We start from the raw sequence: 7,943 nt of genomic DNA, 5'->3' as shown, positions 1-7,943 counted from the left end.
GTGTTGAGATGACGACAAAACAACATTATTAAAGATGTAAAAGGTTTCCATTAGCCAGTTTGGTTATTAACCGAATGACCTACATTGTGTGGCCTTTTTTTAAATTACTCTAGGGAACTAAAGTCATGTGCTACTGAATTGACTTTAGCCATATCTGTGAACTTGTGCTGCAGCTTCTGCTACTGCTGCTGGCTAGTTCGGGTCCCAGGAGAGTCTCTGAGCCCTGTTGGTAGATTCCACAAAGACTGAAGTCAGTTTTAATGCACAGAATTAGAAAGTAGAGATGGAAATGGCGCCATCATCTGGATATGTTTAGTAATAATTCAATGATCTGAAACAAAATCCAGATACCATACATACATTCATAATATATAAAGTAAGCAGGCAATAAAGTGGCTCTAAATAAATACTCATGCATGTGTTCCCATGTTAAGACGGTTGTGCTTATGTGAATGTGCTATGGGTCACATTCTAATTGATAGCGAGTTCAGTTGTTTTAATTCAGTTGTGTTACTCCTTGTGTTACAATAGGTGTCGCTGCATGGCAGCGTGGAGAAAGATTAATGAACTTTAGCAGCAGACCTGTAGTCTAACAGCCTTCGGCATCCTCCAGCATTGTTGTAACTGCAATTCGAGTTGTTTCACAATTCTTTCACAGACTCTTCTCCCTTATGGCCCAGTTATATAATGCCAAGCAGTGCAATGTGCGGCGCATGTTTAACAGGAATTGAAGTGGACTCTTATTATACTTCCCATTTACATTGCTGTTGGTTAAGGGAAAACACTGCCAGGTGCTTGTGCACTGTAACACTACTTGTAACATCTGAATGCTGCTGAGATTATTAGGGAAAGTCACTGGGTCTTTAAATCTGCAGATTTAGATCAACACCGCCGACTACTCCCGCTCCCTATGGCCCAGACTGTTGCCTTTCCAGAATCGAGGTAATTTACAGCGTGCCCGGGATCGATCATTAAACCGTTATTATTGTATTTTCCCATACTGGTAATATCGTGTGCCCTGCCGTGATCTTCCTTCACATCGGAAGGCAGTAGATTAACACTTCACTAGTTTGTAGTTTAGGCTATAAAAAGAAAGAAAGAAAGACTTGCATTTATATAGCACCTTTCACGTCCACCGGACATCTCAAAGCGCTTTACAGCCAATGAAGTACTTTTGGAGTGTAGTCACTGTTATAATGTGGGGAAACGCGGCAGCCCCAACTTGCGCACAATAAACTCCCACAAACAGCAATGTGATAATGACCAGATAATCTGTTTTTTTGTTATGTTGATTGAGGGATAAATATTGGCCAGGACACCAGGGATAAATTCCCTGCTCTTCTTTGAAATAGTGCCATGGGATAAGAACATAGGAAATAGGAGCAGGAGTAGGCCATTTGGCCCCTCGAGCCTGCTCCGCCATTTAATAAGATCATGGCTGATCTGATCATGGACTCAGCTCCACTTCCCTGCCTGCTCCCCATAACCCTTTATAAGAATCTTTTATATCCACCTGAGAGTGTTGGTTTAACATCTCATCTGAAAGACGGCACCTCCGACAGTGTAGCACTCCATCAGCACTGCACTGGAGTGTCAGCCTAGATTTATGTGCTCAAGTCGCTGGAGTGGGACTTGAACCCACAACCTTTACGAAAAGCACGTGTGCTACCCACTGAGCCACAGCTGGCAAACAGATGTGTTTAACAGATAAGTGAACAGTAGCAATGACATTCTGTAGATTTTAGCTATCTTTCCTTGAGCTGGTAGGAAATTAAAAACGTCAACTTGCTGTGCTAAACTGTAATATAAAGATTAACAACTTACATTTATAGAGCGCCTTTGACGCAGTAAAAACATCAAGGCGCTTCACAGGGGCATTATCAGACAAAGTTCGACGACGAATCACATAAAACGATACTCGGACAGGTGACCAAAAAGAGGTAGGCTTTAAAGAGCGATTTAAAGGAGGCAAGCGAGGTGGAGAAGTGGAGAGGTTTAGGGCGGGAATTCTAGAGCTTAGGGCCGAGGCAGCTAAAGGCATGGCCGCCAATAGAGGAGCGATTAAAATCAGGGATACACAGGAGGTCAGAATTGGAGGAGCGCAGGGATCTGGGAGGGTTGTCGGGCTGGAGGAGGTTACAGAGATAGGGAGGGGCGAGGCCATGGAGGGATTTGAACACATGGACGGGGTACCTTACATGGTGGTTCTTTTGTTCTTGTGTTAGCCACCTACAGAGTCTTTCTGACCTATCCCTCTCTCTCTGATGTCTTCAGTCTGACGACTGCATTTTACGACATCGGCAGGGAAATATTTTTCAAATTATGACTGGGACAAAGCAAATGTAAATACCTGTCTGTTAAACTCAACGTGGAGCTGGCAATCAAATATATATATACAAACAACGCCCACACGATGTTTGTATTTGAATTGAGTGGCTTGGGTTCCCTCCCATGGGTACCTGATCAAGAGAATAATGTCTGCTTATGTGTCAAAATAAGCTGCCACATTTTCTGAATGGGCCTGGTTTTTAAACCACATGCCAGGAAGAAACCGATGCCATGATACATTTAAGGTAAAAATGCTTCAATTTGTCACACAGCAGGATGCCTGAGATTTTTAAGACGTTAAAAATTAAAACTTCAAAAGCCAGCCACACCACTTGCAGTTAATCTGCAGCTGGTGCAGATTATTAAACACATGGGATCATTGTTTCCATATGGCATTCTGTGATTGCGCAGCAACATCACAATGCCATTCTGCAGATCTTGTGACAGGAAACATCACACCAACAGAGGACCTCTGGTATCGCTGGGGTAGTAAAGCTGGTAATTTAACCTGTAAACTGGTGGAGCCCTTTGCTATCGTTGTCTCTGTGGTTACACCCTGGGGGAGTTAAACAATAGATGATTGATGATACAAAAGCAAAATACTGTGGATGCTGGAATCTGAAATAAAAACAGAAAATGCTGGTTATCTCGGCAGGTCAGGCAGCGGCGGTGGAGAGAGAAACAGAGTTAATGTTTCGGATCTGTGTGACCCTTCCTCAGAACTGGAAACATTCGAGATGTTACAGATTGTTAAGGAAGTGAAAGGGGGAGAGGAGGAAAGAACAAAAGGAAAGGTCTGTGATAGGGTGGAAGGCACAGATTGATGATCTGTGAATCAGCAAGTGCTGGCTAGTAAATATACTATCTTCTAACCAACATAAGGTGAGTGTTAAATAGAGGCTTATGAAGAGATTGTATTGCAAGGCTGTGGGATGGAATGGGAATTGGAGTTGGTTAGAGATGTGTATCATCAGGGAGAGGGAAGCTTGGCTCAGGATTCAATGGCAGCCACATACTTACCTTAGTATCCAGATGGCAATGTTGGGGCTGGATTGGTGTTCACTTTTGATATTTTTACCCAGGAGAGCAGCATTCATTATGGTTAGCATGTCCATAAGATAGCAGCCGTATACAGGGTATTGGTGAGACCACACCTGGAATACTGCGTGCAGTTTTGGTTTCCATATTTACGAAAGGATATACTTGCTTTGGAGGCAGTTCAGAGAAGCTTCACTAGGTTGATTCCGGGGATGAGGGGTTTGACTTATGAGGAAAGGTTGAGTAGGTTGGGCCTCTACTCATTGGAATTCAGAAGAATGCGAGGTGATCTTTACGAAACGTATAAGATTATGAGGGGGCTTGACAAGGTGGATGCAGAGAGGATGTTTCCACTGATGGGGGAGACAAAACTAGAGGGCATGATCTTAGAATAAGGGGCCGCCATTTAAAAATTTAAAACTGAGATGAGGAGAAATTTCTTCTCTCAGAGGGTTGTAAATCTGTGGAATTCGCTGCCTTAGAGAGCTGTGGAAGCTGGGTCATTGAATAAATTTAAGACAGAAATAGACAGTTTCTTAAGGGGATAAGAGGTTATGGGGATCGGGCGGGGAAGTGGAGCTGAGTCCATGATCAGATCAGCCATAATCTTATTGAATGGCGGAGCAGGCTCGAGGACCTGTATGGCCTACTCCTGCTCCTATTTCTTATGTTCTTATGTTCTTATGTTCTTATGTGCTGAGTGATGGCATTGCCCTGAATCTAGAGTTACATGGCATAAACGTCACCTCAGTATGACAGGAGCTTTGTTGGTTTGAATCCAGCATTCATACCAGGGAGCAATTTATATTACATGTTTGATTCAGTCCATAATAGAGTCACGCTTCAATAAAAGTTGCAGCGTATATGAAGCAACAATTATATCAGACACATTTATAGAGTGGACGTAGGCTTTAAGATACATTCTGTTGCTCTGTAGCAGTCCACTTCCGCACTGGGTAGGCTTGGCAGGAAACTCACTGCCGTTTCCCGCTCAGGCTTCCGAGTACAAATTGCCGTCGGGTCCTGATGACGTCATTGGGACCACACATGCATATGCTAATTAGGACCCTGCCGGCTTTGGGCAGGTGCCCTTGGTGTTTGCTCAGTGGGGCAAAGAAAGAAAGGGGGCGTAATTTGGTTGGATAGCACCCCTGGCGAGGGACGCTAAAGGGTTTGCAGCCGCGAGCGCCGGCATTAGCGCCGCTCGGCAAATTCAGTGTGCGGGTACCGGCAGCGCTGAGGAGTATCGCCCGGGAGCATTGCACCGGTGTGCAACACCCCCGGTATCGACACGGAAGCAACATTTAGTTTGCGCTGCATCAATAGTGGCCCGTAATCGCTTCTCGGCCTTTTGGCTAAGATCTGCATAACTAACCTGACCAGCCACCATGACCTCCGGGTGGTTTCTCCCTGGTCAGGGAGGTATATGCTTACATTTTTGTAAACAGGAGGTGGGTGGGATGGCTTGACCCATCCACCTCCACGGAGGTGTGTGGGGGACCTGACCCATCCACCTCCATGGCACGAACCTGGTATTGCAGTACTTCCAGGAACGGTGCAGTGGCTCTAGGCCTTTTGGCTAAGAGCATTGGCGCAGAGTGATCCTTGACTGGTGCAGGGTGACCTCTGGCGTTTGACAAAGAATTGTAATGATTGTAATGATTGGAACGATTGGACACGAATTTAAAAAAAAAATAGTGGCCTGTAATGACCCCGCCAGAGAAAGCTGGCATGCAGAGCTGTCCCCTGGGGCTAAGGGAAGGAATGACTGCATGAGGTAAGTGTGATTGATATGTTTTTTTTGCGATTTAACTTTATTTGGGGTGAGTAATGTAAAGGGAATGTTTTTTGTGTTTGTTGTTTCCAATTCCTTTTTTTTGCAGGGAGGCCTCTCTTAGGGCGCTACGAAGCCGGCTCCTTAGCTCGGGATATTCAGTTGCTCACCCGGCCTAGCGCCCCAAGAGAAGTGTGGAACGCTTCCCTTAGCGCTCTGCTCCACTCTCAGGGCACAACAGCTGAATTTTGTGGCTCCCGTCGCTAACCATTTCCCGGCACTAAATTCAACGACCGCCTGACATTAGCGCCTTAAGAACCCTCCAACCGAATTTCCAGCCCAAAGACTTGCATTTATATAGAGCTTTTCACAATGACCGGACGCCCCAAAGCGCCAATCAAGTACTTTTGGAAGTGTAGTCACTGTTGCAATGTAGAAAACGCGGCAGCTAATTTGCGCACAGCAAGCTGCCACAAAACAGCAATGTGATAATGAACAGATAATCTGTTTTTAGTGATGTTGAGTGAGGGACAAATATTGGCCAGGACATTAGGGATAACTCCCCAGCTCTTCTTCAAGGTAGTGCCATGGGACCTTTCACGTCCACAGGAGAGGGCAGGTTAAAGCAACGGCAGGTCAGGTCCCAGTGGCTCCAGGATGGTTCAATGCCCTGGGCGATTTTAACTGCCCACTTGCCTGGTTTCCACTGGGCGGATAGGGTTAAAATTGCCCCCGGCAGTCTTTTTGCCTGCCTGCTTTAACACAATTAAACTTGATAAACATATTTACATCAATAATTGAGAGCTGTGCGTGAGCATGTGATGATGTTGCTGAATCAACAGTGCCAGACAAGCCAGAGTGATAAAGAATCTTGTGCTTGTGAAACATCATCCTTTTTTATTTAGCTGATTATTTGTTAAGGAGGCATATTTTATATTTTTGCCAACTTCTGGGACCACTTAAGAACTAGGAAGGAAAGCTCCCTTCCATTCATCACTCATTGAAAGGGCCAAAAACTAAGCAAAATCTCTTGTCTGCTATTAAAATAATGACTGTATACATAATAGCCTTGTCAAAACTTCTTCAAAAGGTAATATCATATTGCTAGCTGACTGTTATTCTAATTATAATGCGTGTGTATATGTGTGAAAGAGAGAGTCATCTTGCATATGCTTGATGGTCCATTGTCCATCATAAAAGGCAGCGGCTTCTTATATTTTGCATAAGATTACATCAAATGAAAAGTAAATGGGGTTAAGTGGTGCTGGCTGGTCAAATTGTTCATTACGTCCCTTATGCTGTTATTTGTGTTGAGTGCCAGTCCCATGCCCATGCCAGGATGCAGCATTTTCCCAGTTGCACGATTCACCCTGGCAGGAATTTAAGGCATCCAATCAAATCTCAGTCTGGCACAAGAACAAGCAGGAAGTCACCCCTAGTAATTCAAATACACTGAGCAGAAAATTGCAACACAATGGCGCAGCAGACAAGAAGGGCATATTTTGTTGCATGGACTGGTTGGGCCAAATGACCTGTTTCTGTGCTGTACATCCTATGTAATTCTATGTAATTTAACTTAGTCAGTAGTGGTCCGCCTCACAGAGGTAGGTTTTAAGGAGCATTTTAAAGGAGTGGTGAAGGGCAAGCTCGGTTTTCATACCAGTACTGAACCAGAATCCAAAAACCCTTTTCAAAGGGTAATAGACACTAGCTTGAAAAAGAGAAATATTAAAGAGTACAAGGAACAAGCTGGCAAATGGGATTAGACTAGGTGGCTCTTGTGGAGAAAAAACTGACCTGATTCTGTGCTGTAACACTCTGTGATTCAACGCACATCATCGCCCCCACTCTCATTCGCACAGTCTGTGGCATTTGCCAGAAACACTGAAATTAACGTCTTCTAAAAATAATTTCTCTTAATGATCGCAGTGCCAATCGCTGGTACAAATACGTGGATTGGGACTGAGTGCCTTCCGACTTTGGCTCTGTTGCACAGCAATGCGAGCACTTCAACTTACAACTTTAAAGACTATTGAGTCCTTTAAAACTTAAATCATCATTAAATCCTTTCAACAGGCATGCAGTGAATCCTGTCATACATTGAGCAATACTTCAGTTGCTTGTTAGTATCAGATCCATATCTTTACTTATTTATCTCTGGGGCATGTTAAAATTGGTGACATATCTTTAAAGGATCTTGTCATCACAAGGCAGTGTTGTGCAACATTTTTATCCCTTTGTTTATAAAAGCACTTAAATGCCATTGAAACCTGTCAATCGTTGTTCCATACATGGGTATTATTATTATTCCTGTCATGATGAAAATGGCTTACGGCTTCCCTGGTTTCTTCCCCATCAAAAATGAAAGATGTGCTAATGTTTTTCCTGAAGGCGGTCTCCTTTAAACTAACTCTAAAAAAGACGCTGAAATCTATCTATAATCAATCACTAGTCCGAAATTAGGCACTCATCCGAAAGACTCTTTCGGATGAGACGTTAAACCGAGACCCCGGCTGCTCCCTCAAGTGGACGTAAAAGTTCCCATGGCACTATTTCGAAGAAGAGCAGGGGAGTTATCCCCAGTGTCCTGGCCAATATTTATCCCTCAATCAACATAACAAAAACAGAATATCTGGTCATTATCTGGACATTGCTCTTTGTGGGAGCTTGTTGTGAGCAAGTAGGTTGCCACGTTTCCCACATTACAACAGTGACTACACTCCAAAAGTATTTCACTGGCTGTAAAACGCTTTGAGACGTCCAGGTGTGGTGAAAGGCGCTATATAAATGCAAGTCTTTCTTT

At 44.0% G+C, this 7,943-nt stretch overlaps 1 pseudogene; it reads left to right on the top strand.

The window, feature by feature from the left end:
- The first annotated feature begins 4,701 nt into the window (after positions 1–4,701).
- On the top strand, positions 4,702–4,932 carry LOC139228369 (U2 spliceosomal RNA; annotated as a pseudogene).
- Positions 4,933–7,943: the final 3,011 nt, after the last annotated feature.

The sequence above is a fragment of the Pristiophorus japonicus genome, chromosome 17, assembly GCF_044704955.1.
Source record: "Pristiophorus japonicus isolate sPriJap1 chromosome 17, sPriJap1.hap1, whole genome shotgun sequence".
In the NCBI taxonomy this organism is placed as follows: domain Eukaryota; kingdom Metazoa; phylum Chordata; class Chondrichthyes; family Pristiophoridae; genus Pristiophorus; species Pristiophorus japonicus.
This window is presented reverse-complemented; position numbering and strand designations above follow the sequence as displayed.